Source organism: Schistocerca serialis, chromosome 3 (assembly GCF_023864345.2).
Source record: "Schistocerca serialis cubense isolate TAMUIC-IGC-003099 chromosome 3, iqSchSeri2.2, whole genome shotgun sequence".
Taxonomy (NCBI): Eukaryota; Metazoa; Arthropoda; class Insecta; order Orthoptera; family Acrididae; genus Schistocerca; species Schistocerca serialis.
This window is the reverse complement of record NC_064640.1, coordinates 121,082,088-121,106,738: the sequence shown is the minus strand read 5'-3', so window position 1 is coordinate 121,106,738 and position 24,651 is coordinate 121,082,088.

Genomic DNA, 24,651 nt, shown 5'->3' with positions numbered 1-24,651 from the left:
AGCATTACTATGTCCCAGTGAATCAACCCCTTAGCACTGAGTGAGAACCCATCCCTTAAAGTGCTTTGGCGCAAAGCACATGGCTCCACCAGTCACCCAAGGACACATACGAAAGTACGTAATTTAGCAGAACAGCGAAAAGACCATCACACACACTGACTAAAAGCATTTTTATTTACTAGTTCGTATTGACGTAACTAAGCACTGAAGGTACCTTTCGACACGCATCTGCTCGAATCTGTACCCACATTGGCTTGGCGCTAAAATTTGCAAACAGTCACCCACAAGGAAAAATTCCTCTAAATTCGAAAGATATTCTCAAAACACATGTCAAACTGAAACATTTGACGTAAACTATTAATTTAACAAAGGCAAATAGCTGAAATACCAAAAGTTACATTCCTATGTTGAAGGCAAATGACGTCTTTTATAAGTAAGAGCTCGCGACCGCAGTTATTTCAATATCTCAAAATAATTAACATTGTCGAATCTCTCTATGTATGCTGTCCAAGCTCTACTTGATAGGCAACATTCTGCTTAACTTCTAACACAATATAAGTCATTTCAACCAGATTTTCTCACCATTTCTACCGGTGCTTCTGGGACACGTCCTCACCCTAGGTCTCCCCGTTGCAGATGGCCAAACATGGCAGAAAGCTACCCCAACGAACACCGGTTCCAACGAAACGAGGAAGACGCCGCTCGTTGCGTTTCCTGCCTCGTCCTCCAGAACCAGGTGAAACTCGAGCAAGCCACTGCCAACTCTACTCTTGCACCAGCTGACTCAAAATTTCCTAATTCAGTACCGCCACCACTTACCTATCTTTGGTTAATGATCCATACTTTTACTCCCAAAATAATTACTTCCAGTCACTCACATATATACAGGAAGGGTGAAGGAATAAAGGAAGTGTGGCAGAAAAATAAAAATAAAACTCCAATGACAACTTTCCATGTCCAGCTGTCTAGAGGGGTAACTGCACATCATGCACATTCATTTGTAAAAAAAAAAATTGCCTCAAAGGCTCCAGTGGAGCGTAGTACAGTACCGCTTCACACTCACTCACTCCGTCTTCAGGCCACGATTGGCCTACTGGGACCATCTGACCGCCGTGTCATCCCCAGTGGAGGATGCGGATAGGAGGGGCGTGGGGTCAGCACACCGCTCACCCGGTCCACCACTCTCCCGGTCGTTATGATGGTATTCTTGGCCGAAGCCACTACTATTCGGTCGAGTAGCTCTTCAATTGGCATCACGAGGCTGAGTGCACCTCGAAAAATGGCAACAGCGCATGGCGGCCTGGATAGTCACCTCAGTACCACTCCAACAGCACTAAATATATCTTCGCCGGTAATGTGTTTCCCATGCGGACTAAATCAAGAAGCCCTTCTGTGATATTTAAATCTCTGTCCATGCCTCGGACGAATATAGTCAATTGTGCTGTGTCAATAACGTCGGTACTTTCATCAAGGCACAGAGACTATGCAAAGAATTGTTGCCCTCTCACCGTTGGCCGTCGTTCAACATCTGCACTAAGGTCTTCCATGCGGTGTGCAATTGTGTGCCCAGGCAGACAAATTGCATGAAATTGTGCTGTACTTAGAGGACACTAGCAATGTCGAGGCATTATTTCACAAACGCCGCAGTGGACAATGGTAGAAGTTCCAGAGCAATTAAATGGGCAATTCTAAAGCTCGCCTTCGTTGCACCTTCATTTGTAGCTTCAAATTCCTGGACATAAAAGTGTAAATCCAATCCTAATATAACTCGAATGCCGGCTGGAGTGGCCGAGCGGTTCTAGGCGCTACAATCCGGAACCGCGGCCGGCCGGTGTGGCCAAGCGGTTCTAGGCGCTTCAGTCTGGAACCGCGCGACCGCTGCGGTCGCAGGTTAGAATCCTGCTTCGGGCATGTATGTGTGTGATGTCCGTAGGTTGGTTAGGTTTAAGTAGTTCTAAGTTCTAGGGGACTGATGACCTTAGAAGTTGAGTCCCATAGTGCTCAGAGCCATTTGAACCATAACTTGAATAATACACACATCAAAAAAAGTTATGCATCACATCGGTTCCAAGAGTTCCGGAACATGTACAGAAAATTGGAATAAAGATCAACATAAACATCATTTCCAACCTTTTTATTGCTCATGAAAACTACACATTGCATAAGTGAGACCTTCAGAGGTGGTGGTCCTGATTGCTGTACACACCGGTACCTCTAATACCCAGTAGCACGCCCTCTTGAGGTTGATGCATGCCTCTCTTCGTCGTGGCATGCTATCTACAAGTTCAGCAAGGCACTGTTGGTCCAGATTGTCCCACTCCTCAACGGCGATTCGGCGTAGATTCCTCAGAGTGGTTGGTAGGTCACATCGTCCATAAACAGCCCTTTTCAATCCATCCCAGGCATAATCGATAGGTTTCATGTTTGGAGAACACGCTGGCCACTCTAGTCGAGCGATGTCGTTATCCTAAGGGATGTCATTCACTAGATGTGCACAATGGGAGCGCGAATTGTCGTCCATGGAGACGAATGCCTCGCCAATATGCTGCCGATATGATTGCACTATCGGTCGGATGATGGCATTCACGTATCGTACAGCCGTTACGGAGCCTTCCATGACCACCAGCGGCGTACGTCAGCCTCACATAATGCCACCCCAAAACAGCAGGGAACCTCCACCTTGCTGCACTCGCTGGACAGTGTGTCTAAGGCGTTCAGCCTGACTGGGTTGCTTCCAAACACGTCTTCGACGATTGTCTGGTTGAAGGCATATGCGACACTCATTGGTGAAGAGAACGTGATGCCAATCCTGGGCGGTCCATTATTCATGTTGTTCGGCCCATCTGTACCGCGCTGCATGGTGTCGTGGTTGCAAAGATGGACCTAGCCATGGTCTTCGGGAGTGAAGTTGCACATCATGCAGCCTACTGCGCACACTTTGAGTCGTAACACGACGTCCTGTGGCTGCACGAAAAGCATTATTCAACATGGTGGCGTTGCTGTCAGGGTTCCTACGACCCATAATACGCAGATAGCGGTCATCCACTGCAGTAGTAGCCATCGAGCGGCCTGAGCGAGGCATGTCATCGGCAGTTCCTGTTTCTCTGTATCTCCTCCATTCAGAACAGCATCGCTTTGGATCACTGCGAGACGCATGGACACTTCATTTGTTGAGAACCCTTCCTGGCACAAAGTAGCAATGCGGACGCGATCGAACGGCGGTATTGACCGTCTAGGCATGGTTGAACTACAGACAACAGGAGCCGTGCGTGTACCTCCTCCCTGGTGGAATGTGTGGAACTGATAGGCTGTCAGACCTCCTCCGTGTAATAGGCGCTGCTCATGCATGGTTGTCTACATCTTTGGGCGGTTTTAGTGACATCTCTGAACAGTCAAAGAAACTGTGTCTGTGATTCAGTATCCACCGTCAACGTCTATCTTCAGGAGTTCCGGGAATCGGAGTGATGGAAAACTTTTTTGATGTGTGTATTAATAGTTGATGTAAGAGAAACTGAGAGAACCGAGCTTACCTCATTGCCGAAGGATTCTTCTAACTTTGCATTTTATTGCAGACGCTCGTCTCCTTGAACACAGTTATACGTGTCACAATGTGCGGAACTGTAGTGGCACAACAGAACGTCGCCATACTATGCACTCTCCAGTATGCACAAAAACCCATTGCAATTCCCATTGGGATTTTTGTTGCACGCAGTTTGCTCTGGAACTTTGTCTCTTCTCAGCTGAATTCATATTCATAGCAGCAGCTGTCACCGCAGCGAGCCAATATGTTTGTTTACGCAGCGAAGACTGACAACAGCCGGCCAGAGTGGCCGAGCGGTTCTAGGCGCTACAGTCTCGAACCGCGCGACCGCTACGGTCGCAGGTTCGAATCCTGCCTCGGGAATGGATGTGTGTGATGCCCTTAGGTTAGTTAGGTTTAAGTAGTTCTAAGTTCTAGGGGACTGATGACCTCCGATGTTTGTGCTCAGAGCCATTTGAACCATCTGACTGACAACAACACGCGACTACCTTGCTCGCCCGCTGCCCGTGTACCAAGCGGGCGCCCTCTAGCCAGAATGACCGGTGTGAACAAGCATGGTCTACAGCCATTGGACAGATCGTTCTCTAAAACACCAAAAACAGCTACAATTAAGCGGCATCTTCGTGGCTACATTCAGATCCTGGCAGTACCATAAAACAAACTAACATTGCAGAACTCCTGGATAATGGGTACGCTAGATAAGTTTTTATGGATACTGCATTATACGGTTGACAAAAAGCTTTCAGCCATGTGACAGAAATTTCGTCGAATAAGAGGACTTCATAGCAACTACTGTACATGTCGTCGATCACTCTGACCATGAATCGGCGGATGGAACTGAAGCAACAATGAGAAAATCTGGAAAGTCGCCTAATGTTGCAACACCACTCAATGATCAGTCCTGACCTTCTACAATGTCTCAAGAATGTGGACCCGAAAACAATAGTGCAACAGTTGCCAAAATTAACGGTCAACAAATGAAGCCTCCCTTGAATGCTTTATCTCCCATCCCGTGTGTAACAACAGTTGTCAGGAAAAACATGAAACGACCAAAGCGAACAATGGGATTAACATCAAGTTCTTACAGAAAGTAAATAGAAGCCAAACAAAAGGCAAATAAAAAGAAGAAACCCTTGCACAAAACAAAGAATGAGATAGATGAAAAATTTAACAAAAGGCTTGCACAGGATAGAGTAGCATGGAGAGCTGCGTCAAACCAGTCTCTGGACTGAAGACTACAACAACAACAACAAAATAAGGACGGAATGAACCGGTTATGTTAACTGTATAAGGAAGATTGAGAAGAAGAGATGATTCAGTGTATGAAATGTAAAATTAGGTACATGACCTATGCACTGGCGTGGAAAGTAAGATTAAGAAACATATCTTGATATCTGTGTTCAAAACAACTGATTTTCGATAAGCCAATTTAAACACTTTCATTTGTTAAGAAATTATGTTTTGTTTCCTATATGTAAGTTCATCACGTGTAACTATGGAAGTAATGTTATGTTTATAGTTTGTAATTTATTATTGCGACATTTTTTTACATTTCTTTGTGGATTTATTATGTCGTCGTTGACTTCTTATCCTACGTACGACTTAGGCTATAGGGGGTGCTGATTAGGAAACCAGGCGCCTTAATCGTACCGAACATACAGATTTGAAAATGGTTGTTAACTCGTTTTGAGAAAATGTTTTTGTATTTTGTGGATGCTGTTTGGTAGCTAAAAGAATAACGATTCAGTGTAGATAAAACGAATTGTGTTGTTTAAGTTATCCTACCAAATACAGCAGTTTTTCGTCAAGGGGTACGACTTGAGCAAACTTTTCCCATTCTACAACCATCTTGAGGCTATGTTTCCTTTTCAGCTTCAAAGATCTGTCACTTATGAGTTTGTCCACAACGTACAAATAACGTTAATTAAAACAATTGGTGACACCCGCTGGCTCCGCCGTTTTTTCTCTGCCTTGTCCTGCATTATATCACAAAAATCTGTTTTATCAGAACCTTCTATGTTTGCGTTTAGTGAAGTACATAGACTTTAGATTATTGTTCAAAACTGCAAATTCGTTTTGATACAAGCTCGATTTCCATTTCTTTATTAGTATTATTCTATGCTGCCTTCTTAACTCTTAACTGTTGGGTATGTAGTGGGTTTTGTTAATCCAGCAGTTTTCATGTACCACTTTTAATGCTTTCATTGACTTCTTAGTGTTCTTTGTTTTCACATTTTGTACACTGGGGTAAGCAACGTTCATGTAGAAAGCTACTGTTTAGCAGTAGTCTTTTCATCTCTTCTGTGTGTTTCCAGCGGAGTGAACTTCTCTTCAACCTTCTTTTAGTACAATTCGAAATTATTTACATATTCTGGTTTTGTACACAGTTATATCTATACACTGTATGACCATTTGGGCCTACCTTCTTCGTACACTGATGTGCTCAATGTCCCCTGTTAGTCTGAACTGATATGAATCTCATACTCTTTAGCAGTATTCCAGTATGGATCATCAGTTGTTTTGTATGCAATATCTTTTGCAGATAAGCTGCAGTTTCCCATTATCCTACTAATGAATCATAGTCTGCCATTTACTTGATCTACAACTGATCCTATTTGATCGTTACCCTTGACATCACTATTCTGGAGTATCTAGTTCTGACTAATCCTGCAGGAAACGCTACTGCACTTTTATGTTACACAAAAGTGACTAATAGCTGTTTATGTATCGACTGTATTGAGTAGTGCTCTTCAATTCTCCAAATGTTTGCATGTTTTGTCGGTAGTAATGTAACATTATGTGACTTTGGAATTCTGTAAGAAATAATTAGTGTTCCTGCCCTTGACGAGGTATAGCCAGGGGCAGTGTAGCAATAGTAGTTTTTCTGTTGTATTTAGATTTAGCAACTGCTTGGGTGTTGTATAGCACCCACCCTCCCCTGGGCATGGGTGTGTGCGTTGTCCTTAGCGTAAGTTACTTTAGGTTAGATTAAGTAGTGCGTAAGCCTAGGGGCAGATGACCTCAGCAGTTTGTCCCATAGTCCTTACCACAAATTTCCAATAGAGATGGGTGGGGTCTGTGTCTGTTATGCAAGGATACAGAGGGCATTGGCCACACTGCAGAAAGAATTGGAAGCTCCACTAACAGTGGTCGGCAGACTTCACGCTGCTGCCCTGGGTTATGGTGACACGGACGCACTTGCCTCGAACAGTGGTTTCGTCACTATAATATTACTAAATTCGAGTGTCAATAGGAATACACTGCATGACAAAACAAGTGAAGCACCCGGAAGTGGAGAGGAAATGAAATGCAAGTTCAGAGGGCTTGTGATATTACTCCAGTGCTATAATATCGAATCCGATTTACAAATAATTTGGCAGTGTGGGCCCATTTACCAGTATGACGTTGCACACATTCTGGCCTGGATACATGTGTTATGGTGGAAGTGAATGGTCAGGAACGGTAAATCTTCTATAGTGCATGTAGACCATCACTAAAATGATCACTGAAAGCTTACTATAAACTGAAAAAATCGCATCCTCTATTGAAGGTGCAGCAGCAATGGCGCGGGTTAGTTGAAATGTGCAGCAGTAAATTATTAACGGTGCGTCCAACAATGGTACCAGGCATCGGCGTAGTTGTCGTCAGTTGGTTATTGTTATCTTATACAGCACTGTAGGAATGGTTGACAGCAGTGTAGCTATGGTTGAATCAGTGAAGTCCAACGAACATCTTACAGTGGAACGGGGGAACCCCAATTATAACTGTGTCCTTACGGACAGAGAAAAGTATGAGTCACTTATGAGTCAGGTCCAGTCATTAACATCTGGGCGAAAGAGAGACGACAACGATTACAAGTTTTTGAAGAGATGTGAAGTGCTCGTGGTGAATGGAATAACGAAATTAATACAATTTGTTACTGAAAAAGGCAAGCTTACGCACTATGTTTGTGATGACGAATTGAATGATATTCTGCATGACGCTTATGAAACGACTGGCCACGTTGGACGCGACCGAATGATAAAATGCTTAAAGTCGAAGCACCATAATGTAACATACAGAGATGTCGATATTTATCTTAGAGTATGTAAGTCTTGTTTACAAAAACGAAACAGTCAGACGAAGGGAACAGTAGTGAAGCCCATGCTATTCAAAGAGTTAAATTCCACATGTCAAGGTGACCTCATCGACTTCCAGTCACAGCCAGATGGAGGTCATAAATTCGTAATGGTTTCTCAGGACCATCTCACTAAATTCGTTGTTCTCATGCCACTCCAAAATATATGTTGAGGTATGCGATAACATCATTGGGCATTTCTATGTTGTTAGGCGTTACCTCAGCGTTGCAGTCAAACAATAGTCGAGAGATCGTTATTAAAATAATGAACAGCTTAACCGAATTATGGCCCAGTTTTAAGACTGCACAGTAAAGCTAGACACAGCCAGAGCTAAAGCAGCGTAGACCGAGCAAATCAAGACATGCAAAATATGCTAACTACTTGGATGCAGAACACAGTACTGCAGAGTGGAGCCGTACATTAAGGTTTAAGTGGTTAATAAAGAACAGCGCTGCACATTTTGGAATTAAAAGATCTGCAAACGAAGCGATATTTGAATGTCCTCCAAAACATGGTTGATCTTCATCAAGTTTACCTCCTGAAGCACTGGCGAACGTTCGTTCTGAGGACGACGTGAAGTAAAATTTATCAAGTGAGTGCTAGCAGTGAGAAAGGGACTGAAACGTTTCAGGATAATGATCATAGCAAGTCTTCAGTGCAAGAGGCTAATAAACCAACAAGAACAGCGAGAAAGAATGTGTTCCAGAGACTACAGTGCGAGTTCCAGTTCCCGACTTCGATCGAGAAAGAGGAGATTCAAGGCCGATCTCATCATCGAGACAACGGCTGATGGCTTCTACCGAATCGGGTGTGCTGAGCCAGGTTTACGTGAGGTAATAAATTGATTGTTTATAAATCTTTCAGGAAGGAACTTCACGATCTGCAACTTCGATTACGACTGCGACAACATTTTGTTTCAGGTCACAGTTCAGTACTTGCCCTCTTAGAATAACCTCAGAGGAGGAAGTTTCAGCAGAGGAAACTGTTGCCCTGAGAACACTTGCAACGCCTCAGTCGACGGGAAGCGGCCATGGAGCCTTCAAATGCAACTGCCAGCACAAATGTCAGACTCTGAGATGCATTTGCAAAAATGAAAATGCGTTGTGCAACTCTAAGTGCGAAGGTGCACGTCTTAGCTGCAGTAAATGAATTTTGTATAGTATGACCATGTTTTCGCCGGCCGGTGTGGCAGAGCGGTTCCAGGCGCTTCAGTCTGGAAACGCGCGACCGCTACGGTCGCAGGTTCGAATCCTGCCTCGGGTATGGGTGTGTGTGATGTCCTTAGATTAGTTAGGTTTAAGCAGTTATAAGTTCTATGGGAATGATGACCTCAGATGTTAAGTCCCATAGTGCTCAGAGCCATTTCAACCATTGTTTTGACCATGTTTTCAAATTGCAGCTCATAAACTGCAACTTTCGAAACATGATTATGTTTTGTTATTGGAGCCATAGTTCACATTCCATATCTCTTGGCAGTAATGGTATATCTTCACTAGCGATGATGCACTATCCCTAGGGAATGTATATTGTTTGACAAAACTGGAATCAATAATCCACCTTCACAAAAGCGCTGAGTGGCAGCGCACTATCACCAGTGATAGTATACCCTCCGCGAAACTTCCTTTTCCACTACAACACATGCACTGATTCAGTCGGAAAGGGTGTCATAAGGCCGTTGTATCATCTCCTGAAGCACGCCGGCCCACAGCTGTTGTAATTGATCCTTGATGTCATTAATACTGACAATGGGATGGAACTGACATATGAGTTGGTTCCATACATGTTCTACTGAGGTCAGGTCTGAGGCTCTTTCTGGCCACGTGAGTACTACAACATCATGCAAACATTTCAAAGAAACACATGTTATGTGTGGACAAGCATTATACTCCTGAAAAAAGACACCATGATACTGTCACAAGGGAGATCACATTGGAACGTAGGATGCCCCTGATGTACCTTTGTGCCGTCAGAATTCCCTCAATCACTACCAGCCGTGACCTGTTCCCTACACCATAACGCCAGGAGTAACACAGTTGTGCATTTTCCATAACAATGGAAGAATGAGACCTGTCCCTAGGTCGCCTCCACAATCGCCGATAGTGGTTTCAGGGGCAGTGCAAAACCGCGATTCATCGTCGAACGCAATGTGACGCAATTCATCAGCAGTCCATGCTCTCAACTAACGGCACCATTCCAAGCGCAGCTGTTTGTGTTGTCGTGTTAATGGTAGCCTATGCATGGTACAGTAATTCATTACTCCACCTTCTGTTAGTCTCTGACCAATAGTGCGTGCTGACACAGAATATTGCAACGAGTCCATTATTTATTATCGGATGACAGGCGCAGATGTGAAGGAGCTGGGAAGTGCTTGGTGCACAACGCGAGATCTCCCCTCGTGGCGGTCCGACGTGGTCGACCAGAACCCTCACTTTACCATGCAGTCCAATATCGGCCCACCCGAACCTTCAATAAATCTGGATAAGGCACGATTCGACCAGTTGGCCAAATGGAGTTCCACGATGAGGTCCCCTTCAAACTCTTATCATGTGCCGTTAACACTCTCTCACATAGGTAGGTAACATTTATGTGTCCTTCACAGTGGTCACTCATCATCTTATGCTGTTCACACCCCTTGTATAACCTACCAGGCTTGCTATCAACTCTAAACATGAAAAACACTAATGCACCCTGGTGGCTGTTCTACCTGTCACAGAGAATTGTAATTCTAATTATTTACATACCCGCCTGTGGTGTGTACGTGTACGGTGAAACACTGACATCAGACCATGTCTTCTGGGTGCTTCACTTTTTTCGTCAGGCAGCATATGAAGAAAGATATAAACATATTTCTGCTTAGTAACTACGATAAGAAACAGGTTGCATATTACCTCAGCTGTCAACATCAAACATTCATCTCTGAGATTGTATAAATGGGGGAAATTTGAGGATTTTGTTTGACACGTATTAGGTATGCTAAGTGCAATGTTGTGAAAGATGGGATATACCCAACGTAGTTCAACAGCTATTCTGGAAAGTTTCTGCAAAGCAAAGAGTTTCACCACGGATTCAAAAGCAGCCAAAACCTGGTTGACAAAAACTGAACGAAGCTAAACTGAGCGCTATGAGAGCCATGTGTGAAGCGTTCAACGAATTAGGGTATTAAATTCTATCTACTGATCTGACCAAAAAGAAAAACTCAAAAGTTTTTGTCTTACGCTAAGCCAGTAAACGGATTAACACTTCCCTCCATCCACTCAGTGATCATACTGGCACTGAAACAGTGTGTTACAGATAGAAGGGCGAAATATCTAATTTCGTTTTCAGAAATTGTATCACAAAGGACGCTTGCATTGCGGTTCCTCATATCAATTGCCGCACGAGCACCAAAATGACAGAAAATGACAGATATTGCGGTAAGTACTGCCGAACAGAAATTCAACTAAAACCACTTAACAGAAGAAAGGTGACTGCAACTGACTCGATACTTATACGTGTTCACATAGAAAGAACGTCATCATCTTCTAGCACAGACCGTCGTATGCGGGGTGGATAATAATTATGGAAACACCAAAAACACAACTCATAACCACGCCTAATATGGTGTAGGAAAACGGTTGGCATTCGAAACAGCTTCCAGTAGTTTCGGAAAGAATAAATTACTGGCTACCACGAAGATGACGTGCTACAGACGCGAAATTTAACCGACAGGAAGAAGATGCTGTGATATGCAAATTATTAGCTTTTCAGAGCATTCACACAAGGTTGGCGCCGGTAGCGACACCTACAACGTGCTGACATGAGGAAAGCTTCCAACCGATTTCTCATACACAAACGGCAGTTGACCGGCGTTGCCTGGTGAAACGTTGTTGTGATGCCTCGTGTAACGAGGAGAAATGCGTACCATCACGTTTCCGACTTTGATAAAGGTCGGATTGTAGCCTATCGCGATTGCGGTTTATCGTATCGCGACATTGCTGCTCGCGTTGATCGAGATCCAATGACTGTTAGCATAATATGGAATCGGTGGGCTCAGGAGGGTTATACGGAACGCTGTGCTGGATCCCAACGGCCTCGTATCACTAGCAGTCGAGAAAACAGGCATCTTATCCGCGTGGCTGTAACGGATCGTGCAGCCACGTCTAGATCCCTGAGGCAACAGACGGTAACGTTTGCACGACAACAACCATCTGCACGAACAGTTCGACGACGTTTGCAGCAGCATGGACTACCAGCTCGGAGACCATGGCTGCGGTTGACAGGAGCGCCTGCGATGGTGCACTCAACGACGAACCTGGGTGCACGAATGGCAACACGTTATTTTTTCGGATGAATCCAGGTTATGTTTACAGCATCATGATGGTCGCATCCGTGTTTGGCGACATCGCGGTGGACGCACATTGGAGGCGTATATTCGTCATCGCCATACTGGCGTATCACCCGGCGTGATGGTATGGGGTGTCATTGGTTACACGTCTCGGTCACCTCTTTTTCGAACTGACGGCGCTGTGAACAGAGGACGTTTCATTTCGGATGTGTTACGACCCGTGGCTCTACCCTTCATTCGATCCCTGCAAAACCCTACATTTCAGCAGGATAATGCACGACCGCATGTTGCAGGTCCTGTACGGGCCTTTCTGGATACAGAAAATGTTCGACTGCTGTCCTGGCCAGCACATCCTCCAGATCTCTCATCAATTGTAATCGTCTGGTCAATGCTGGCCGAGCAACTGGCGCGTCGCCGGCCGGAGTGGCCGTGCGGTTCTAGGTGCTGCAGTCTGAAACCGAGCGACCGCTACGGTCGTAGGTTCGAATCCTGCCTCGGGTATGGATGTGTGTGGTGTCCTTAGGTTAGTTAGGTTTAATTAGTTCTAAGTTCTAGGAGACTGATGACCTCAGAAGTTAAGTCGCATAGTGCTCAGAGCCATTAGAACCATTTTTGAACTCGCTCGTCGCAATACGCCAGTCAGTACTCTTGATGAACTGTGGTATCGTGTTGAAGTTGCATGGGCAGCTGTACCTGTACACGCCATCCAAGCTCTGTTTGACTCAATGCCCCGGCGTATCAAGGCCGTTATTACGGCCTGAGGTGGTTGTTCTGGGTACTGATTTCTCAGGATCTATCCACCCAAATTGCGTGAAAATGTAATCACATGTCATTTCTAGATTAATATATTTGTCCAGTGAATACCCGTTTATCATTTGCATTTCTTCTTGGTGTAGCAATTTTAATGGCCAGTAGTGTAAATACAGCACCAAGGGAATCTCATGGCATTCTTCCTGCAAAGTAGAGGCAAGTTCAGGCAATGAAGTAGGAAGTGGGTGGCGATCTCGCAGTCTTCTATCCAAAGTAGACCACAAACGCTAAATTAATATTCAGATCTGGTGACTGTGTTGGCCAGAGGCGAAGTGGAAATTCACCCCCGTGATCGCAGAATCAGTCATGGATGATGCGAGCTGTCTGAACAGGGTCCCTGTCGTCTTCGAACGCAGCATAACCATTGTGGAACAAACTTAGTACCATGGGATGGACCTTTCAGCAAAATGGTCACATAATCCTTGGCAGTAGTGCGACTTGCAGCGAAACCATGGGGCCTTGGCTACCCAAATCCTCACCGAACCCCCACCATATTTCACTCTTAGGATGTAAACACAGCCTGAAGTTGGAAACAGTGTGAAATAAGACTCATCCGACCAAATAAATATCTCCCATTGCTTCATAGTCCAGTTTGTATGGCTTTGGTACCACATTTTCCTATTACAGGCATTTTTATCACCGATGAGTGGATTTTGATGCCAGCTGGCTCTGCAATTCCCTGCTTATGGAGGTCCCTTCTGGTTTTTTTTAGTGCTGACTGGGTTAAGCAGTGCGACATTCAGTTCTACAGTACCTTTCACAGCTGTCGTCCTCTTTTTTTTTTTTTTCTCACAATCCTCTTCAATGACCGTCCGTGACGACCACTCAGCACACACTTTCATCCGCGTTTTGACTCATCAGTTGAGGTTTTCCCGTTTTGCCTGTGTGTGGTATAAATGTGCGATACTGTGCCTCTTGAAACACCAAGCACTTCAAATACCTTGGTTATGGAAGCACTAACCATACGAGCACCAACAATTTAGTCACGTTCGCATTCAATTAACTTCGACATAATGTACTCACAGCTATGAAGAACACTGTTCTACCGAGCGAGGTGGCGCAGTGGCTAGCACACTGGACTCGCATTCGGGAGGACGACGGTTCAATCCCGCGTCCGGCCATCCTGATTTAGGTTTTCGCTCCAGGCAAATTCCGGGATGGTTCCTTTGAAATGGCACGGCCGACTTCCTTCCCCATCCTTCCCTAATCCGACGAGACCAATGACCGCGCTGTCTGGTCTCTTCCCCAAAAACAACCAACCAACCAACCAACACCGTTCTGACCACGGATGACCCTTGCAACGTAGTGAGGACATCAAACAGGTGCTGTTCGTGGTCAAATATAACAGTGCAATATGCACCTTCATTTGTAATCAAGCATGCATTTCTCACAGTGTTTTCATACTTTTGTGCAGTCCCTGTATGTTGCTGTAGGAATCAAGCGTTCGTAATGATTGGAAAAATGCGTACCTGTAGTTCATTCTCATTTTTAGGGAATGTCATCGAATATATATCCACTATTAGATGCCTATGTTGCTGACGTAACTCTATTATAGAATTTTGGACACATTTTACGCTGGCTTTCAGAGAACTTTCAGCACCTGTTCAGGAATTAACATGGATTTCACAAACAACGTCGTTGTGAAACCCAGTTTTTCCTGTACATCAGCGATACCCAAAAGGCAGTTAATACAGGCTCCAGTGCCATGGAGTGCTCATTGACTTTCGAAATACATTCAGGATGGCTATCGCCTAATGAACAAAACACGAGCGTAAGGGAACCAGCTTTGTAATTGGACTGAAGGACTGCTAGCGAACAGAATATAGCACATCGTTCTTAACGGAGAGAAATAGTCACATGTAGCTCCGGGCATACCACAAAGGAGTGTATTAGGACAATATTACTGAATCTTCCTGGTAGATGAAAACTGTGTGGCAGACCGAGACTCGAACTCAGGACCTTTGCATTTCGCGGGCTAGCACACTCCGCTGCAGAGTAAAAAATTTATTCAGGGCATTTACTGTTCACAATACAAACGGCTCAAAACAATTTTCCACAACTTGAATATCTAAAACGTGAGTGGCATGGGCGTCTAGGGAAGAAGGGAAATTAAAAAAAATCACATGAAGGTTGTACCGTATGTGATTAAATATAAAATTGTTTAAATTCCTTGATATGTTCAGTGAACATACCCTGTGGCCACAATGTTGAGAGCTAAGACTGGTAGCGAGTAGAGACAAGTGAATACCAGTGTGAAGTCACACACTGTCTCTCGACTTCTATCGAAACAGCCATTGCCGTCAGCCATTGCTTCGAGAGTCTTGTGGAGCTCACGATCAATACTTTTTGTATTAGACCAAAGGTACACAATGGTGTAAGAGGTCATTCACAAATGATCTTTAGTGGTACAAACTACTTCTCACTGAAATGAAATACATCAATAAACAACCAGTGGAAAAATGGTCCTATTGGCGCACAAGAACTGCGAATTTGTTCCTATTTATTTAAAAGACTCTTTCTGGCAAGTGGGGTACCAGCTGCCACATTCTATCTTTCTCAGCACCTACAAAAATCTCAAAAACATTGGTTTACGAACATATTCGCTCTTGTTTTTGACATATAGCTTACCTCAAGTAAGTTCTCTTAACCGCAACTCACTGTCACCCACTAATACATAGCTGTAAGTCGCTCATACCCATCTACTCCCAATTGCCCTTTCTCACTCACTCGTTCAGCCCATCTCATTACCACTATCTTTTTGTATCTCTCTGTCATTTGTCTCCTTTGTCACAGCCACAGTCCCCTTCGTTCCATTCTACTACTACAGCCTCTTTTCACTGTCACTGTCTCCTTCTTGCTCTCTATTACTGCTTATATCCGTTTCCTTACTTCCTACTGCTACTGGTCTTCTCACTGTCACAATATCTCTATTCCTCGTTGTCGTTGTCACATTCTCTATCTCTCATTATCACTGGCTCTCACCCAGTTCCACCATCTCTTTCTCTTTATTCTTTCCCTCCTGGCACTGTCTCTTTCACTCTCTTCCTAGCACTGTTTTATCACTGTCAACTTCGCTCTTTCTATAGCACAAGCACTGTCTACAATCTTCCAGTATTTATTACTTTCCGTCTCTTTGCCACCGCCACTGTCGTCTTCTCTCTCAGCATAAAAGAACGCGAATATGCTCGCACGCCAAAATTTTTGGGAAAATTTTTAAAAGTGCTGAGGAAGGTAATATGAGGCAGTTTGTAAACCACTTTTCAGTCAGAATCTTTTGAATAAACAAGAATATATTCGCATTTTTTGCGCTTCGGCAGGAGCAGTTTTTCGTTTCTTCCCTTCTTTTCATTTAACTCATATGAAAAGAAATGTATTCGTCAGTTAAATTTAGATAGTTTACTTATGTGAAATTAAAATGACGCAAAACTAATTTTACGCCTCAGAACGTATTTTACGTGCAAAAAAACTTTGCATGTGTTCGGTACATGATGGTCCCAGATGATAACGGAGACACTTTACAGAATATTGATCCGTGCTACGTCACTTTATAAACTGTGTTTTCCTCTCACACAGGATTATACATGCGTATTTTACTTGTGCAGGCAGGTTAGCTTTGAATCTCTGTAGCTTGGAAACCGATAAAAATACGAAGTAAATTTTCAAAGTTGTCTGAAACTTGGATCTTAGGAATACATCGTCAATATTACGTCTGGAATCAGCGGCTGGATTTTGGTACCCAAAAAGAAAACTGTTTTGGGATGTTCTCGATAACTGATAAAGATTTCTGAAAACGCGGAGACTTCTTCTAGATAAATGCCTGTAGAATATACCATTAAAATTTGGAATTTGATAATTTTTTCCGTTATTTATTATTTAAATTTATCTTCATACAGGATTTTACGTGTAGAAGTGAGCCAAGTTTCAACCTCTCTATCTTGGAAACAGATAAAGATATCAAGAAAACTTTCAAAGCTCTTCGAGATTGGGAGCTTAGGGATACATAGTAAAAAGTTCAGCCATTTGCTGTCTATAGCCATCTTGGAATCCTCAGCTATGTTTTGGTCTGCTGGTGACGGCGAAAATATAGTAAAAAAACCTTTTTTGTGGAGTTTTCCAGGTTCATGAGCATCGTAAAATCCTGTTTTTATAAGCGGCGTTTTGGAACGTGTCAGGTACACATGCTGGCACATACATACCGATGTATGTCATGTTGACTGCGCTCAGTATCACATGGTCGGCAAAGTTAGCAGCGAGTAGAACCAACATATCAGCAGCTCAAATTGAGCGACCTCTACCGATTCAGTATCAGGGAGACGAGAAGCCGTACTGTCATTTAGGTTACGAATTGCACTGATGCAAAAACGAAAACTGAGCCACCGTGTTCACAAGCTTGACTTGCGGAATGTCTATATGAACGAATACAGAGATAACACGGCACGGAAACTCTGAATGCGAATGTATAATTTGTAGTGCTCCAATTTTCCTGTAATTGCAAGATTTATAAAATTCGTATTTCTCCAACACAGATTGCTTCACACCAACCTTAATAAACAGTCTGGATGACTGGTTTGCGAAAACAAATTACCCTGAAAGTAACTGTAGTGTCGAAGACCTCCATATTTATTACAATACATACAGGACATGCCTATGAGAATTTATGTTGTTCGTCTACTGAAAGTGTCATCGATGTGACGTCTGATTTTTGGGTACCACCTACTAGTGGAACTCAGATGCTCGTTGACCGCTTACCTTCCGGCTACCACCGTTGGTCTGTGTTCTTACTGCATTTCACTTTTTCCTGAAGTTTTTAATGAGCGGGTGCAGATACATTCACGTTGCTCGCCATTCGACTGGTCTCAATTTGATGCTAAGCGATGATGTGAGAACCTCTGTGAGAGTGCTTCACGCTGTAGTATGTTATTTGTTGTAAAAGAATGTGCAGAAAATAATCACAGCATAATTATGGAAGCCATCCTGCAATAATAGCAAGGGTGTAGCCAGGCTGGGGCGACCGGGGAAATAATCCCGAAGATAAAGTGCCTGAAGGAAGTGGGAAGGATAAGAGGACGAATGAGTAAAATCTGTCGGTCAGGACAATTTATCCACTTGGTAAAATAATGAAAGGTTATTTTGGAAATCACTCCAACGCAAATATATGCGAATAATTTATCTTTTTACCCAGTTACAATATCAGTTAGCATCAGGACCCGAACTTAACTGAATATCTTGAACGAAATGGGCTATAAGTGCGAAAGTATTACAGTCGAGGTTATAACGGTGCATCTGTCTTCAGTGGTGTATAGGATGTTGCATAAAAAAGAATGAAGGCACAACTTAAACTTGGTTCTTAAAGGCGCTACAGAGGATAAGATGCAAGTCCAGAAATAGCCTTATATTTCGAAACAGATGGGAATATATGTAAATTTTTTGGCCGTAGCTGGTATGGCGGTAAGGTTTAAAGACTTCTTCTGTGAGTTTTTCCAAGGTGACACTAGAGACATCAAATCCAACGCGTTGGCCGGCGGATAAGAAATCATCTATAGATTTAAAGATAGATTTATTGACGTTCTTAAGACTCTGATAAAGATAATGCCTAAGAACAAGGAATGTAACGAAAGAAAATGTATCAGAAGGTCTTAAAACCGTAATCTTACCCTTATTTGATTGAATATAAAGCACTGAAAAGAATTAATAAAGCAGCTAAAGCCTGCAGCCTGAGCGTATGGACGTTGGAGATGCATATGACGTCTTTGGAACACCGCTGTAAGAACTAAAGATGGAAGATTAGGATTTAGCTCGTTTATCCTGTGGGCGCAGCGAGCAACTACGGGATCACGTGAGAAGGTGGGTTAATGGTGTACAGGTGCCAGATTTCCGATGATTACACCATGCAACGTGGTCAGATTTCCACCTCCCCCTTGACGTCAAAGGCCATTTACCCTAAGTATGAAATATTGGAAATTCGAAAAAATCCAAAATAGCCCAATTATGCTGCTGGGTTTCCCCATTCCTTCTGACATGATGGATCACTTGCCCTATGTATAAGCTAGTGAGGAATTGAAAAATCCACGGTGACAGACCTAAAAAAATTACCCTAAATACAAAATACAAGTTCGCCACTGGTTTTTTCCCAGGCCTACGACAGCAGAATTCAAAATGACTGACCTTAGGATACAGCTGCAGCCTGCATGGTTGCCACGACATTTGTGTTAAGTACAGAATCCAATATGGTGGTCCTAGGAATGTGGGTGCAGCCTGCATGGTTGTAATATTTCATGCGATCTAAATTTTGAGTCCAAGATGGTCTTTGAATTTTCCCCAGTCCTAAGATGTTATAATTTAAGATGGTGGACTTAGTGATACAGATAAAGACTGTGTGGTTGCCTGGTCACTTCCGCGAAGTATAGAATCCGAAAAGGTGGACCTGAGGATACAGGTGCAGTCTACATGGTTGTCAGATTTAATGTCGGCCTAACAAGGGGACTCCAGCATGCGTTGCTCTCTCACACAGTCGAAGTTTTAGAGGGAGAAAGAAGAGTGAAAATAGAGGAACACCTATTTTGGCTTAAGTGTCAACACTCAATAGTTTCCGAAATAACATCAAAGTTTTGACGCCACTTCATCATTTCATTCCTGCAGCGTAAAGCCAAGCAAGATGGTAGCATAGTGGCAAAGGGCACAGTTTTGAATTTTTACGCCCCTTGTTCACATTCAATATAATTTGTTTTTTTTTTCTTTTTCTTTTGTTGTCATAGAAGTATGTGACCCCAGCAGTTTTAAAATCTATTCCATTCCATTAGTTGGCTGGTACAGCAAGTGTTACGAATTATCTCAAAAATAAAAGCCTTGGTTGCAATATAACGAATATTTAAAAACGCATTTAACCATTTTTGTCATCATCAGATTATCTACAAAAACATGGAAATTGCGTGCATCTGTACAGTGAGTAAATAACTAATTTTAAAAAGCTATAAGGTACTTAAATAATATTCTGCAAATAAGTATTCGTCAAAACTTAGGGCGTGAACCTAAAAGGCAAATGTACCGATAAGAAGTTTTGAAGGTAGTTGGCAAAAGGGGGCAAAACGCGCAAAGAAACCAGACCAGAAACCACAAACCTCACACTAAATACACAAGCATTTAGAGAAGCTGCGCTTCTATGTCTGCGAATGCTGGTGTGTTTCAGGTAAAGTTTGTGGTTTCAGCACTGGCTTATTTGCGCTTTTGTCTCCTTTTGCCGATTACTTTCAAAACTTCTTACTGCTTTTTTGCCTCATACGTTCATGTCCTATATCACTCGTCTTTTACACACGCCTATTTCCAGATTTTATGCAAGTCTTCCTTACTACTTTTTTAAATTACGTCAGTAGCACGGTAGAGATAATAACAAACGCTATCAGATGAAGAACATGACTGACTGAGCGGTCGAGGTGCGGCGGTATTTATGCTGGCCGCGATGGACACTATTGGCCAGTGTGGCGAGATGGTGGAGCATTCCGCGAGTGCAGTGCTGCGGCGACACTGCCCTCTGTCGACCATCAAGATCCATTTTCTCTGGAGGGCATTCAACTTCCATGCAGCCCAATACGAGATCCCTCCCCCCCCCCCCTCCAAAAAAAAAAAAAAAAAAAAACAGAGCATACGGGTGGAAATCCCGAGGACAGTGCCATGGAAGGTGGGAGGTGGAATGCGGGTACAGGCGAAGGTGTAGTCTCGTCGACTGTAGGCTGCAGGGAGGAAGTGCAGTCAGCAGTGTCCATCGGAACAGCGCTGTAGATGGACATGCCAGCGGGAGCCAGAGGGGAGGGCTGGGGCAAGAATGGGACATTTGTGATAGCTACCTGGGGTTCTGGCCATTGTGTCACATTATCACTAGAAGGTGGTGGAAGAGCGGGCGGGCTGTGGAGGGGGCCCTTGTGTCTGAGGCCAAAGCCGGTTGTGGAGATGGCGCTCAAGCCCCTTCCGCGTTTGGACCAATGTAACTTGTCACCCTTGGATGGACACTACCACAGCTGGTGCCCAAGCCTCAACACTCCCGTAGGAGCGTGCACTCCGCCATGCCAGTGTGTGATGCTGGGAGGAACTTGAGCAAGGTTCTAATGGCACGGTGTCAGAGGAAGAAGCAAGGTCCGAGGCTGGCGACCTTTGACGAGATCTGTAGGACTATGATTGTTAAACGGTGTCGTGCGATAAGCGCTCAAAATCAAAGTAAGGGCTGCTGTAGTGACGGAGAACTCGAGGGTCTTCTTCAGCTTCTGCTTAAAAGTCTGGACCAGATGTTCAGTTTCATCATTGGAGGAAGGGTGGAATGGAGAGTTACAGATGTGTTTGATGCCATTGTTGGCACAGAGGTACCTGAAGGCAGAGGTCGTGAATTGTGGGCCATTGTCAGAGACCAATGTGTGAGGCAACCGTTTGATGGCCAAACCTTGGATTAAGTTGTGCTAGGTGTCGTGTATACAACATAGGTGTACTCTGCATAAGCATCCATAATGAGCAACTACATATATAACCCAAGAATGGCTCTGCGAAATCGAGATGGATGCGGTCCCAAGGGAGGTGAGAAGTAGGCCAGTGAGCAAAGGACTGAGTTGGCGCCAACTGGCGCTGTGTGCATTCTGCTCAACTACAGACCATCTTTTCGACATTGTTGTTGATCCCAGGCCAGTACACAAGGCAGTGTGCCACCATCTTCATGTGGGACATGCCCCACTAACCTTGGTGTAGCTAACTCAATACCTGATGATGCAGTTCCACCGGAATAACCACTCGAGGTGCATGTGTCTCAGTATCCAAAACGGAACATGATCCACAACCTAGGGCTGATGAGAAAGATGTTTCCAAGTGCAGATCTCTGTCATCAACCGAACAGTGGTATAATGGGGCTAGCCATGCATTACATAGCGAAGGAACTGTTGCAGGGTGGTGTCCTAGCACATTGCAGCAGCAACACAAGTGGCTGGAAGGGGAAAACTGTGCAGTGTTTGTTCTCATTCAGCATCGATCTGGGACCAGAGGACCTCCTGTTGGTCGAAATCAGGGCCCAGACCAGCCAGTAGATGGGACAATGAGTCAGCACTAGAATGCTGGGCTGTCAGCTTGTACCGGGTATTATAACTGTGGCCACTGAGGAACAACACCCAGCGCATGGAGGCATTGGGCTGTTCTTTCTGAGAGGTTGGAACGCAGCCTGAATAACGCCACCAACGAATCGTCATTATTAGTTAGAGAGAACTGCGTCCCAAATAGGTAGACATGAAATTTCTTGACTGGGAGCACTATTACCAAGGCCTCCTTTTCGATCTGTGATAGTTGCGCTGTGCCGCGGTCAGGGTCTTGGATACGTATGTTATAGGCTTTTCGGAACAATCCCCATTTCTGTGCCAAGACCGTTCCGATATACACTCCTGGAAATTGAAATAAGAACACCGTGAATTCATTGTCCCAGGAAGGGGAAACTTTATTGACACATTCCTGGGGTCAGATACATCACATGATCACACTGACAGAACCACAGGCACATAGACACAGGCAACAGAGCATGCACAATGTCGGCACTAGTACAGTGTATATCCACCTTTCGCAGCAATGCAGGCTGCTATTCTCCCATGGAGACGATCGTAGAGATGCTGGATGTAGTCCTGTGGAACGGCTTGCCATGCCATTTCCACCTGGCGCCTCAGTTGGACCAGCGTTCGTGCTGGACGTGCAGACCGCGTGAGACGACGCTTCATCCAGTCCCAAACATGCTCAATGGGGGACAGATCCGGAGATCTTGCTGGCCAGGGTAGTTGACTTACACCTTCTAGAGCACGCTGGGTGGCATGGGATACATGCGGACGTGCATTGTCCTGTTGGAACAGCAAGTTCCCTTGCCGGTCTAGGAATGGTAGAACGATGGGTTCGATGACGGTTTGGATGTACCGTGCACTATTCAGTGTCCCCTCGACGATCACCCGTGGTGTACGGCCAGTGTAGGAGATCGCTCCCCACACCATGATGCCGGGTGTTGGCCCTGTGTGCCTCGGTCGTATGCAGTCCTGATTGTGGCGCTCACCTGCACGGCGCCAAACACGCATACAACCATCATTGGCACCAAGGCAGAAGCGACTCTCATCGCTGAAGACGACACGTCTCCATTCGCCCCTCCATTCACGCCTGTCGCGACACCACTGGAGGCGGGCTGCACGATGTTGGGGCGTGAGCGGAAGACGGCCTAACGGTGTGCGGGACCGTAGCCCAGCTTCATGGAGACGGTTGCGAATGGTCCTCGCCGATACCCCAGGAGCAAGTGTCCCTAATTTGCTGGGAAGTGGCGGTGCGGTCCCCTACGGCACTGCGTAGGATCCTACGGTCTTGGCGTGCATCCGTGCGTCGCTGCGGTCCGGTCCCAGGTCGACGGGCACGTGCACCTTCCGCCGACCACTGGCGACAATATCGATGTACTGTGGAGACCTCACGCCCCACGTGTTGAGCAATTCGGCGGTACGTCCACCCGGCCTCCCGCATGCCCACTATACGCCCTCGCTCAAAGTCCGTCAACTGCACATGCGGTTCACGTCCACGCTGTCGCGGCATGCTACCAGTGTTAAAGACTGCGACGGAGCTCCGTATGCCACGGCAAACTGGCTGACACTGACGGCGGCGGTGCACAAATGCTGCGCAGCTAGCGCCATTCGACGGCCAACACCGCGGTTCCTGGTGTGTCTGCTGTGCCGTGCGTGTGATCATTGCTTGTACAGCCCTCTCGCAGTGTCCGGAGCAAGTATGGTGGGTCTGACACACCGGTGTCAATGTGTTCTTTTTTCCATTTCCAGGAGTGTAATAGGCAGACGCATCAACTGCCATAAACAACAGGTGACCGAGAGAACGGGGAGAGGGGCAGGGTGCGGATGTCTGCATGGTTTTCTATTTGACTAAAACCTGGCTGCAGGTGGGGATCATGGTACAAGGAATTCCCTCTTTACGCAACTGATTGAGAGGTTGTGCAACGTGCGCCACCTGGGGTAAGAATTCAACGTAATAGTTGAGCTTGCTCAAAATCGTGTGTTATTTAGGTAAGTTCGTCAGGTGAGGTAAGGAAGTGATGGCGGCAATAGTCTGATTCGTTGGGTGGATTCACTCTTTAGAGACTCAATGCCCCAAGTGCTCCACTCTTGTCTGAAAAAATCTGCACGTCTCCATGCTATAACGCAGGCCGCATCCCGCAGGGTTGTGAACAGGATGCAGAGGTTTTCCAAATGCTCCTGCTGGGAGGATCCTGTGACAATAAGATCATCCAAGTAATTGACGCAAGCTGAAATATGCTGTGTCAACTGTTCCGGAACTCGCTCGACTTTTGCATTGGCTGAGGCAATGCCAAAGAGGAGTCGCTTGTACTTATACAGCCTGCCCGGCGTATTGCAGGCCTTTTTCTGTGGGTTTTAGCCTGAAGGCTGTATACTCGCCATGTCGGCCAGCGTCATTCGAGCAGTGAAACAGGCATCACGAGTGTAACAGTGAAGTTTGCTGACGGGACAATGGCAAGAGCCAATTATTCAATTCCACAACGAGCGTTTACTTACGATTCGTATGTTCATACAGAATCTGCTTCTACTGTTTAGAAACTATTTGAACAAAAGCTTCCAGGTGTTAGAGTTACGAATCCTGACGCAGTTCATAAATTAGTGAATAAATTTCGTAAAACGGGAAGTGTTCAAGACAAGAAGCGTAAACGACGACGTATAATTCCCACAGAAGCTCGTCTCGATGACATTGCATACCGCCTGGAAAATTCCCCTAAAAAGTCTCTTAGTCGTCTTTCGCAGCAAACACAATCATCTTGCACCTCAGTACAAAGCGCTGCTATGTTGCTTGAG